General features: G+C 51.7%; 1 protein-coding gene across 5 annotated transcripts in view; it reads right to left on the bottom strand.

Annotated features, from left to right (window-relative positions):
* EIPR1 (EARP complex and GARP complex interacting protein 1) overlaps positions 1-12450 on the bottom strand; it is a 174350-nt gene that overhangs the window by 108518 nt on the left and 53382 nt on the right. The window contains exon 4 of one of the 5 annotated variants that reach the window (XM_074012443.1): positions 9813-9923. The exons of the other annotated variants lie outside the window; for them this stretch is intronic. The gene's annotated coding sequence lies outside the window, so the exon portion shown is untranslated. The remainder of the gene's footprint in view (positions 1-9812; positions 9924-12450) is intronic. 5 annotated transcript variants of the gene reach the window in all.

Genomic DNA, 12450 nt, shown 5'->3' with positions numbered 1-12450 from the left:
GTCTCCCCATCACAGGACAGGCTCCCAAAGGCCAGACCAGCCGTGTCTGCACGGCTGAGCTCGAGGCGCTCTAGCAGGGCGTCTGGCACGCAGGAGAGAGGGATCAATACTGAGAACAGAAGAGAGGAAAAGGGCAGAAGCTCCAGGGCCAAGGTCAGCGGGAGGGAGGGCCTGGGCAGCCACGGCAGGGACGCGAATTCTGACTCCATTTTTTTCATCTGTAAAACTGAAATTGTGACTCAAGAGCTGTGGAGATTAAATAGTAAGACCGCTGAAAGTGACAGCGGCACCGGCTCACAGCTGCACTCCGTCGTGGTGACAGCCAGTGCCCTCGTGCCCACCTATGTAACCATCCCCAGTTTGGGGCCTTACATAGCCCAATGTCACATGTATTTGCTGCACTTATAGTTGCAATTCACAAAAGCTGGCTCTGGCTGATAAGCAGAAAAGGAGATCAACGTCAGGGTCTCAGTGGAAGAAGAGGGGTACCAGGAAGCTCACTCTCACCAGCCACGCCGAGGGCCAGGCTATGTGGAGCGTCTGGGGGCCAAGCCCGGAGCCTCACCAGGCAATGGCCCAGCAGCGGAGTCTCTGTGGCCGCCACTCAGCACAAAGGAAGCCACCCCACAGCTCTGCTGCTGCCTTAGGCTGCAGCGTGCCAGGGACCGGCCGCCACCTGGAAGTCACCGGCACTGCTGCCACCTCAACTGCCTCTCGCAGCAGCAGCGGCAGCCCCCGCTGGCCCCTCACGCTGCCCCCGCTGGCCCCTCACGCTGCCACCTCTGAATCAAAGTCTCACCCACACGCTCGGGCCCCCAGAGCCAGGTCACAGCGAAACTGGAAAATCGATTTCTTATTTTCATGTTGGGAAGTGGGGCTAATAACCTAGGAATTTTCCCGAAGCACAGGAAGACTACTCCAAAGACAAGGGGCAGCCACAAACCCGCCGATGCCGCCACCTGACTTCCGAGCGCTTCCCCGCACGGGAACACAATAGAGGACACGTGGCACGGGCGGCCTCCGGGCCGGGAAGCCGCGCCCTCTGCTGGCGGACGGCGGGATCCGTCGGGTGCGCGGAGGACGGGGACTCACAGCAGGCTGACTTCGGCCAGAACAGACAACAGAGGAGGGTAACCCCGAAGAGCCCATCGCTTTCAAAGGAAGACGGTTAAAAAGCTTATATAATTATATAATTTGGGTTGAATAATGAACAGTCTCAGAATCCTATGACTCAAAACTCCGATTTACAGTCACCGTTTCATGGTTTGAAATGAAGATTTCCTGTTACAAAATCCCCATTTTGTGATTTGCTGACTCTGATGTAGAAAGACAGACACGGTCACCAAGTCCCCACAGAAAGGATCCATGTGAAGGGCTGGAGACGCCCAGGCACGAGGACAGGCAGCGGTGAAGTCACAGAGATGATCTTCCCAAAACCCCACGGCGCGCCACCAAGGCTGGAGAGGTCCAGGGAACAGCGCGCTGTGCGCCGGGAGGTGGTCGGAGAGATCGGAGTTGAGATGGCCAGGGCTGAGGAACAAAGTGTCCAGGGTTCCCAGCGTTTCTCAGAATCACCCAGGTAACCTCATCAGAAGACACGGTTCTGCTCCACATCCAGCAACCAAGACTATGTGATCCTGACACCTGCAGCTCCACCTTCCACTCCCGCCCAGCTCCACCCTCCATCCAGCTCCACCCTCCACTCCCGCCCAGCTCCACCCTGCACTCCCGCTCAGCTCCACCCTCCATCCAGCTCCACCCTGCACTCCCGCCCAGCTCCACCCTGCACTCCCATCCAGCTCCACCCTGCACTCCCGCCCAGCTCCACCCTGCACTCCCGCTCAGCTCCACCCTCCATCCAGCTCCACCCTCCACTCCCGCCCAGCTCCACCCTCCACTCCCGCCCAGCTCCACCCTGCACTCCCGTCCAGCTCCACCCTCCGTCCAGTTCTACCCTCCATCCAGCTCCACCCTCCACTCCCGTCCTGTGCCCCCATCGAGTAAGGGACTGGGGCCACCTTCAGAGGCCTGACAACCCTGGGGAGGAGCAGGTGCAGGAGACAGAGAAAGACAGACAAAGGGGGACCTGCCCGCCCTCCAGAAAGGCCCTCATCATTGACGGCACCGCCACAATCTCTCCCACAGCTGGGCTGAAAGCGATCTGACGGTTTCGACTCACCCCCTCTCATTTATGTGTATATCCAGACAGTCTTCTAAATGTCTGTCACATCCATTTCTGATCAATTCTCACCTCCTCCCAGGTGGTTCATAGGCTTTCTTCTCCTTTATTTCGTATTTATTCTGTGTTTTCCTACAAGATGACTCCTTCTTACGTATTACCATCATCACACCAATTCTATGATCTGAAAATTTCCAGTCGCTGCCTCCCCCTTTCTGCTGAGTTCCGAGGCAGTCACTTGGGTGTGAGCCCACTACGATGCAAAGCCACACCTTTTACCAACAACACTGTGCCGCACTCACTGACACACAAAAACGGAACTGCGGTGACCTGCACGGGCACCCAGCGCAGACGCACTCAGCTTGCGGGACAGAGGCCCGAAGTCATCGTTTCATCTTGCTGGCGGTGGCCTGGGTCCCGCCCCGTCCCTTCCCTTGGCTCCTCTGGACAGCGCTGTATACACCTTTCCCACATTCTGGCTTTCTATGGGTATTTGGTTGAATTTGTTCTCTTCCCCCCCGCCCCGCTTCTGTTTCCCAGGTGAGTGTTTTACGCAGGATTCGTTATCTAAGATTCTTTAACTTATTCTCTGGCCACTGTTTTTGGTGTTATATATTCCCTTTTGTCATAGGAAGGTTGGCTTTCTTGATGAAATTACAGTTGGGCCATGAACAACACAACTGAAAAATCCGTGTATAACTTTTGGCTCCCCAAAAACTTAACTACTAATAGCCCACTGTTGACCGGAAGCCTTACTGATAACAGAGTCAATTAACATATTTTGTATGATATATGCATAACAGACTATATTCTTATAATGAAGTAAGCTAGAGAAAAGAAAACATTTTTAGGAAGATCATAAGCAAGAGAAAATATATTGACTGTTCATTAAGTGGAAGAGAGATCATCATAAAGGTCTTCATCCCGTTGTCTTCACACTGAGCAGACTGAGGAGGAGGAAGAGGAGGGGTTGGTCTTGCTGCCTCAGAGTTCACAGAGGCGGAAGAAAATCCATGCATAAGTAGACCCCCTCGCCCCCATCCAAATCCATGTTGTTCAAAATCAACTGTACTGTTTAGTTATAGAGTCAAAAAAGAGAACTCCTTTTCCTATATTTACTATTTAGGATTTACATAAATATGTGGTTTCAAACTCCAACCTTTTTATTTTTTATTTATTTGTATTTTTTTAGAGGGAGTCTTACTTTATTGCCCAGGCTGGAGTAGAGTGGCACAATCCTGGCTCACTGCAACCTCCACCTCCTGGGTTCAAGTGATTCTCTTGCCTCAGCCTCCCGAGTAGCTGGGATTACAGGTGCCCGCCACCACGCCCAGCTAATTTTTGTATTTTAGTAGAGATAAGGTTTTACCATGTTGGCCAGGCTGCTCTCAAACTCCTGACCTCAAATGATCTGCCTGCCTCAGCCTCCCAAAGTGCTGGGACTACAGCAAGCCACTGTGCCCGGCCTGAATTCCAATATCTGTCAATCCAGACAGCCCCTCCCAGCCCTCACCCAGCAGCTCCTGCCAGTGTCTCCCTGGACCCAGTGGCTCCTGCCCTAATATCTCCAGGCCCCAAGCCAGAGGCAGAGGGCACGGGGTTGGGTGCCTCCCTTCCTCAGTGGCACAGACAGTGTTCATGCAGGAGCCCTACCATGCTGGGGTCCCAGAAAGCAGGCCTCTGGAGACTGTCTCTGCAATAGAACCAGCAGTCCCACTTCTGCAGTAGCAGCACCAAGCAGCCAGGAAACAAGAGCCCCACCCTGCCCACTGCCCGCGAACAGCCTCAGGAGCAGGCCGGGCATGGAAAGACGGCATCCCCACTCTCGCTCATGTGCCAGCTAAAACGCGCCTCTCCTCAAGGGAGAGAGTAGACTGCCCGTTACCAGAGGCTGGGAAAAGAAGCGAGGCAGGGATGAAGAGAAGCTGGTGAATGGTACAAACATAGTTATATGGAAGGAATAAGTTCTAATAGTCGATAGCATAGTAGGATATTCGAGTTAACAAAAATATACTGTGTATTTCAGAATAGTAGAAGAGAAGAATTATAATGTTCGCAACACAAAGGAAAGATACATTAGCCATTTGGTTATCCCAATTATCCTATTTGATCATGACCCGTTGTATGCACGTATCAAAATATCACATGTACCTCCTAAATATGTACACTGTGCTGTATCAGTTTTTAAAAGAGCAGGCCTGGGAATGCTGTCGGCGTCTCCTACATGCAACAGAGCTGCACCAGCCCCAGGAAGAACATTCCAGTGCTGGCCAACGCAATCGGCCGCGTGTGGCCACGGAGGCCTCAGAGAATGAGGCCCACCTGCACAGAATGTGGGCCTCTGACAGCTGCCACTGGAACCACAGCCCACGGAAGGAGGCCAGGACCCAGTCCCCAAACCTAAACAAGGTGACTGCTGGCTGAAATGTGACCCAGGAAATCACAATTTGAATGAGAAAAGATGTCAATGGACAGGATGATCTTAAAGCAGCCACCAAACCTAAACAGGGTGACTGCTGGCTGAAATGTGACCCAGGAAATCACAATTTGAATGAGAAAAGATGTCGATGGACAGGATGATCTTAAAGCAGCCACCATACAGATGCTTCCATGAGGGACTCGACTCTTGAAACAAATAAAGGGAAAAACTCAGAAAAGTTCAACGAAGAGATGAAAGATATAAACAAGAACCAAATGGATGCGTTCAATAGCAGCACAATAAATACGACAGACAAAAGAATACATTTGAAGACATAACAATGGGAAATGCCCAATTTGAACACCAGACCAGAGAGAAAATAGATGGAAAAAAAAATGAACAGTCTCAGGAACTCCGGACAGTGGCAGATGGCCTCAGTCTCCAGAGAGGAGAAAGTGAGGTTGAAAAGCATTTGTAGAAATAATGGATGGAGACTCCTCGAATTTGGGGAAGACATCACCTACAGATTCAAGAGCCTGAGAAAATCCCAAGTAGGATAAACCCCAAGAAAGCTATTCCAAGACATGGCAGGATTAGACTTCTGAAAACTAAAGACAAAGAACAAAAATTGAAAGCAGCCTGTGCTCTTCATTCAAACCGGATCACCAAGTTCTCACCTGAAACCAGAGACCAGAACAAAGTAGAACAATATTGTTCAAATATTTCAATTTTTCGGAGAATTGTCAACCTTAAATTTTATATTCAGTGCAAGTATCCGTAGGAATGAAAGGGAAACAAAGATATTCTCAAAAGGAGGAAAACTAAGCCACAAGCAGACCTAACCTCAAAGGATGGATAAAGAAAATTTTCCAAACAGAAAGAAATGATAATGAAAAAAGGCTTAGAACTTCTGAAAGAAAAGAACAATGGGGCCAGGTGCGGTGGCTCAAGCCTGTAATCCCAGCACTTTGGGAGGCCGAGACAGGCAGATCACGAGGTCAGGAGATCGAGACCATCCTGGCTAACACGGTGAAACCCCGTCTCTACTAAAAAATACAAAAAACTATCCAGGCGAGGTGGCGGGCGCCTGTAGTCCCAGCTACTCTGGAGGCTGAGGCAGGAGAATGGCGTAAACCCGGGAGGCGGAGTTTGCAGTGAGCTGAGATCCGGCCACTGCACTCCAGCCTGGGCGACAGAGCGAGACTCCGTCTCAAAAAAAAAAAAAAAGAAAAGAAAAGAACAACGGAATGGGCGAAAACCAATAAATACAATAGACACCTTTCTCCTCATGAGCTTCTTAAACCACATTTGATGGTTGGTGAAAAAATTACACCACCACATCTGATGGTCAATGTACAGAGATTAAACACTTCAGACAATTATATTCTTAAAGTGGGAGGGCGGAGATGGCCTCAATGGAAGCAGAGCTGCTCTATTCCTCTCGAGGTAGTAAAATGCCAATAACTGTGGGTTTGGTGAGTAGCATGCGTATATTGTAATATCTAGAGCAAGCACTAAAACACCTACACAGAGTCGTGTATTCAAAGACACTATACCTAAATCAAAATGGAGTATTAAAAATGTTTGCGTAACTCAGGAAGGCGAAAGAGAAACAGAACAACGAGAAACAGAAAACAAGTAACAACATGGCGGAGTTAAGCCCTAAGAGATCAATACTTCAGAAGTCAATAGTCTAAGTATACCAATTGCAAGACAGAGATTGGCAGAGGGAATAAACACACAACCCAGCTCCATACGGCCTATGCAGTCTACAGAAAATCCCACCTCCCAAAACCCAGAGCATCCCAGGAAAGGAAAAAAGGCGCGGAAGGGTGGTGGGAGTAGAGTGCATTAAAATAGCTGGCGCTCGACCAGGACCAGGGTCACTGACTCGAGACCCCAAAACGACAGACGCTTCCCAATGGGAGTGAAGGTTGAAGAGACCGGTCCACACCTCCCTTCTGTTTTAACACCCCCCTTACTACCTGTTGGAAGGAGGTAACCATGTTGGAGAAAGGCAGCAGAGCCGGGGGTTAGGAAAGAGATGGGTGTGGGCAGGATCCTCCCTGCAGGCTCTGGCAGTGCCCCTGTGTACGCGCGGGGCAGGGGCGCTCCCTGCGCTGCTCCAAACTGGAATATTCATGTCTCCCCACTGCAGACACCAGAACACAGCCACTACCCCACACAAGTGAGAACAGCCCCTGAGGGTATGTGCCCGCCGCAAGATCACCACACTCTGTTAGAGAAAAAGGAGCTGAAAAGTTGTTTATATATCACGAGTGCACGCTTGGTTCAGCGCCAAGGTCAGAAAACAATGTTTCCACAGTCACCCAAGATTGACTACAGCAAATAGCTATCTGTTCTGTTTTCTCCTCTAGAACCTGAAGACTACAGATGGTTTCCAAACAACAGGAAACAGATACTAACGGTATTATAAAGATCTTCTCTTTTTTTTTTTTTTTTTTTTTGAGACGGAGTCTTGCTCTGTCACCCAGGCTGGAGTGCAGTGGCCGGATCTCAGCTCACTGCAAGCTCCGCCTCCCGGGTTCACGCCATTCTCCTGCCTCAGCCTCCCGAGTAGCTGGGACTACAGGCGCCCGCCACCTCGCCCGGCTATTTTTTGTATTTTTTAGTAGAGACGGGGTTTCACCGTGTTAGCCGGGATCGTCTCTCGATCTCCTGACCTCGTGATCCGCCCATCTCGGCCTCCCAAAGTGCTCTTTCTAATATTTTTCTTAGGGAGAGAAGAAATACCAATAAGTTCTCAAGTGCTTTTAAAAGTCTTGATCATTTAAAACTAAAAATTTATCTAAACTTTATAGTAAGACGGCTTTATATTTATATTTAACACAAGAATCTTCAGGGTACAGTTATACTTGTGTATGCTATGTCTCAATGGTATACAAATATTTAAAATTATTGTATATGCTAAACTTTGTTACACTGATATTTTATGATTCTTTCCCCCAAATCAATCAATTTTTTTTTTTTCAAATAAACAAATCAGCCCAGTTTTCCATATATTAGGGGAAATAACTGCTGGGTAAAAAATAAATTTTTCTTGAAACTTGATTCCGAAATGTTACGTACAAGACCCTAAGCAAATCAATGTCTCCGAACCTCCTACTTTCTTGTTTACAAAAATGGAGCATATGAAGATGCCCACTCTTAGACGACTACCAGAAATACCACATTGCAACAGCCTGAAGAGTGCTCTGAAAACTGACAGGCACTATGCGAAGATAAGGTTACTATTTACTTAGGCCTAGTATGCGCACAGGTGGAAGGGTCTCTAGCAACACAAGTGCCTCCACCTTCTACGCTTTACTATTTGACAGACCAGAAAAATCCCACAGAATTTTCTTCTCCTTGGTCCTGTTACACACTCTCAAGCTGATCTCCTCCTAGAAATATGTGATTTTCAAAAATACGATAATTAGTAGTTTTGTATCTTTTGAGATTCTGGAAATGGTTTCTTTTCACATGAAAACATAAAAGATTTTTAGAAAGTAATGACGCGTGATTTTTATGGGGGTGAGGGGGCTACTACAAGCAAGTCCCGTAAGGTCAAGGACATACACAAGGCAGTGCCATATTTTAAATCGGAGAACGTGTGGCATTCTCTTACAACAGTTTCTTTTCCTTCTATTCATTTAGTTCAAAAAGTGTTGAGGCTTAAGACAGGCCAGACATTCTCCCCACTAACTCTTGTCTCACCCACCATCCCTCATTCAGAAACAGGAGGGCATGAGGTGGCGTCTGCAGAGTACAGGGCTAGGGGTCCAGTCACAGGGCACCGGGGGCCTCCAGTCGCAAGGCGTAGGGGGCAGCTCCAGTCCCAGGGTGCAGGGGCTCCACTCGCAGTATGCTGTGGTGGGGGCTCCAGTCGCGGGGCACTGGGGGGCTCCATTTGTGGGGTGCTAGGCGGGGGGCTCCACTCTGGGGCACCAGGGGTGGGAGGGGGGCTCCAGTCGCGGGGCACTGGGGGGCTCCATTTGTGGGGTGCTAGGCGGGGGGCTGCACTCTGGGGCACCAGGGGTGGGAGGGGGGCTCCAGTCGTGGGGCACTGGGGGGCTCCATTTGTGGGGTGCTAGGCGGGGGGCTCCACCCTGGGGTACCAGGGGTGGGAGGGGGCTCCAGTCTTGGGACACTGGGGTCCCTGTGCAGTGTCAGGGTTGTCCGCAGCCTCTGCTGAACCCTGTGGGAACCTGGACCTGGCCTTCTTTGGAGCAGCACACGGAGCCACACGAGGACCTGGCGGTCACTCTCGTGCTGACATACAAATGACACCCTCCACCCTGAAGCTTCCATTGACCCAAGATTGCCCGGCTTGGAGCCGCAAAGCACAGTTATCCCTCTGTCACATGCCTGAAGATGAGTCTCGGGACTCCCGAATTTCCTCAAGTTGCCCCCCGAGTCTGTCCATCACTCTGCACATGGAGTGACCTGCAGCCATGTCAGTCCCCATCTGTCTGCTCTGCCGATGGCCACTGAGACCGCACTCCAGGTGTGCTCTAAGCTTTCACCCGCCATCCCACTGACCACAGCTTGGTCAATGGAGGCTAAGGCTGCACCGCTTTTTAGGTGGCTGTGGTATAAAATTGAGTTTTCTGGCAAAGAGAGTCCCTGCAAGGTTCTGTGTGCTTGCTGTGGGGATGAGGCTCACGTCTGAGGTGCGCAGTTCATTTTTCAGACCCCATGATGGGACTTTCTGTCACTGCCTCCAAAATACACCCTGTCCAATATTCCATCTCCGGGCTCCCAAGGTCCTCCCACGGCTCCCTCCCACCACCCAGGCCTGCTCATCATTGTCAGCGTGTTTCTGGTCTCTTAAATCTGAAGTTTTATCCCTAGCTTTGCAGGTAAAGCTGCAAGCAGAAAGACCCAGGACACCCACCGCCTCTGTGCTCAGGAGACAGAGGCTGGGACAGGGAGGAGGAGCTGCGACGCCACTGCCTCTGTGCTCAGGGGATAACAGCAGGGAGGGGGAAGAGCCTCCGCTGGTCCCTTCAACAAGATCTTTGGTGCCCCAGGCTTGAGAAGACTCTTGATGGTTAAGTTGCTTTGTCTGCCTCTGCTGGTCTGTGACATGAGCACGTCACGGCCTGACCACCGCTGTGGGCCTCATTCTGGAATGGATGCTACCTAACGAAGCCTCATATGGAGGTGCACCCACAGATTGAGAAATAAAAACTTAGCACAGGACTTACTTACCCTGGAAACTATTCCTTGTTTACCTGAAATTAGAGTTTAACAGGGTGTCCTGTGTTTTATCGGGCAACCCTACTTCCGATGCACACTTCGCACTTCAGCTTCAACACAAATCTACAAGAAAGGTACAGGACATGTATTACCTATCAGCCCCGAGGAGACCCAGTGACCCAGTGAGGCTGGGTGACCGCCTCCGACTCAGAGTCCACAGTGACAGGGCTGTGATGAGGGCTCCACTTCTTCCCACTGGGGGCCAGACAGCCGCCCACCCCTTTCCCATAAAGTCTCCTGCGAGGTGAAGCGATGCTGAGCGCGTTAAAAGCAGTGAGGACCCAACTGGACATCACCTGATCCCTGAGAGGACATGGATTCTGAGAGGCAGAGACCTGGAGGAAGAAGATCGAAGGATGAGAGAGCAGCACGAAACGCCGCCTGAGAGTTAGAAAAGTGGGTGGGGGATTCAAGGCACACACAGACCTGAGCACCGTGGACAGGCGTGGCAGGAGGCGAGGGTGGAAAGGCGGCTTGGAGCCAGCTCACAATAGGACGCAGAGCCCAGTCCTCCGGGTGAATGGGCACTGAACACTCGCCGGACTCCCACAAGGATTATTCCCATTTATGTGGATATAAACCGGCTTAGAGAAGCCACAAATTGCTGAAGGCCTCAGGGGTAATAAACGTTGGGGCCAGGGTGAAAATCCCCATCTGCCTAAATGTACAGCCATTTACAGCTCTCCTCACTGTCAGGAGCATAGGAAGGAGCCTGGGCTTTATCGCCCTAGCTTCTGAGAAGCACAGTGAGTGTCTGGATCCATGTTTCAGAAAAGTCATTGTAGGAGTCAAACTGTCTTTGTTCCCACGAGAAACTCAAGGCCCAAGCTGGGGCCTGGGCAGCAACGAAGAAAAAAACAGGATTCGGATCAGGGAGGGCGAGGAAGGCAGAGGCAGGAGGGCTCATTATGTGTGTCTGACCCTCACCCCAGGGTCTTCATTAGCAGGGGGTCACAGCAGCAGCTGGGGCTGTCCCCGAGCTGCGGGCCTGGGTCAATGGCCCTGAGCCGCTGGGACCCGGGGAGGGCGGCACTGGCTGACCCAGCCCTCCTCTCAGGCTGGCTCCCCAGAGAGCACCGCCCACTGCCCAGGGAGCAGCAACGGGGGATGCAGAGCACATACGCCGGCCGTATGTCATCAGGGCGCCGCGCTGGCAGCTTTTCATGGCTCTAATTTCCCGAGGACTCTGCGCCAGCGTGATCTACAGTCTTCCTGACATTTCACCTTCCTCTGCTGAAAAATTCATCCCAGTTCTAATGCGGGCCACTCGTTCCCAAGTACCGAGGCAGGAGATTGATTCCGGCTGCCGCCAATGCCAGCTGCCACTCAGCCCCTTTTCCTGAGGCCAGGGTTGCTTGAGCTAAGCCCGTCCCCGATTATACAACAGACTTTACAGTCCTAATTTATCAATCTTTGTCACATCGTTTTACGTTTATTCTCCATCATGGGTGGACATTTATTATTTTTAAGGCTATCCTCTCTTTCTTGGTCTTCCTGAAATTTTACCCATATGTTGAGGATTTTCGTATTTTCATAGTACTTAGCTTTTATTTCTAAAGACTACTTTGCTGTCCCAAGACCAGAGGGTGACAAGCATTTCTGTGACAGGCAGAAGAGGAGCAGGAGCCGGGCTCGGGGTCCTCAGTGGTCTCGCTGACCGGCCAGCCTGTTCCGTCCCTCTCTCCTGTCCCCTCCCAATCCCCCGGGAGCCTTCTGAAGGACCCGCCTGATCCTGGGACTCCTCTGGCTCCGGGCTCCAATGCCCCTCTGACTGCCTGAAGAAAGCTCTCCCCCGGCCGGCCTCCAGCTAACCTCTCCCCAGGACCCGCCTCAGCCGCACTGGACCAACAAGCCACGCACACCTGCAGATGCTCTCACCTAGGCCTGAGGTGTGCCCCACGGGCTCTGCCTGGTGACCTGCTACTCACTCTCAGGACCAGCAGCAAGCGGGCTGGTCACCCCGAGCCCTCCCTGGCAAGAACCTGCCCTGGCCGTGTCCACACAGCATCTTCTGCTGCTGCTCTCCAGCAAATTGCATCCCCTCGTGCTGCATTTACTCACGTGCCTCCACCGTCACCTGCCACCTGCCCCCAACACCTGTACCCCACCACAGTCATCACCATTGCCATCCATACCACTGTCTTCACCACCTCCATCCACACCACCATCACCACCACTAGCATCCCCCCATGCCCACCACTATCACCACCACCATCCACACCACCATCCTCACCACCACCATCCACACCCCTACCACCATCCTCACCACCACCATCCACACCACCACCATCCTCACCACCACCATCCACACCACCACCATCCACACCACCATCATCACCACCATCCCCATTCACACCCCCACCACCATCCTCACCACCATCACCACCACCATCCACACCACCATCCTCACCACCACCATCCACACCCCTACCACCATCATCACCACCACCATCACCACCACCATCCACACCACCATCCTCACCACCACCATTCACACCCCTACCACCATCATCACCACCACCATCACCACCACCATCCCCATCCACACCCCCAACATCACCACCACCATCTACACCATCACCACCCCCAT

This window comes from Macaca fascicularis, chromosome 13 (assembly GCF_037993035.2).
Source record: "Macaca fascicularis isolate 582-1 chromosome 13, T2T-MFA8v1.1".
Taxonomy (NCBI): Eukaryota; Metazoa; Chordata; class Mammalia; order Primates; family Cercopithecidae; genus Macaca; species Macaca fascicularis.
Note: the sequence above shows the minus strand (reverse complement) of the source record. Positions and strands in the feature narration are given on the sequence as shown.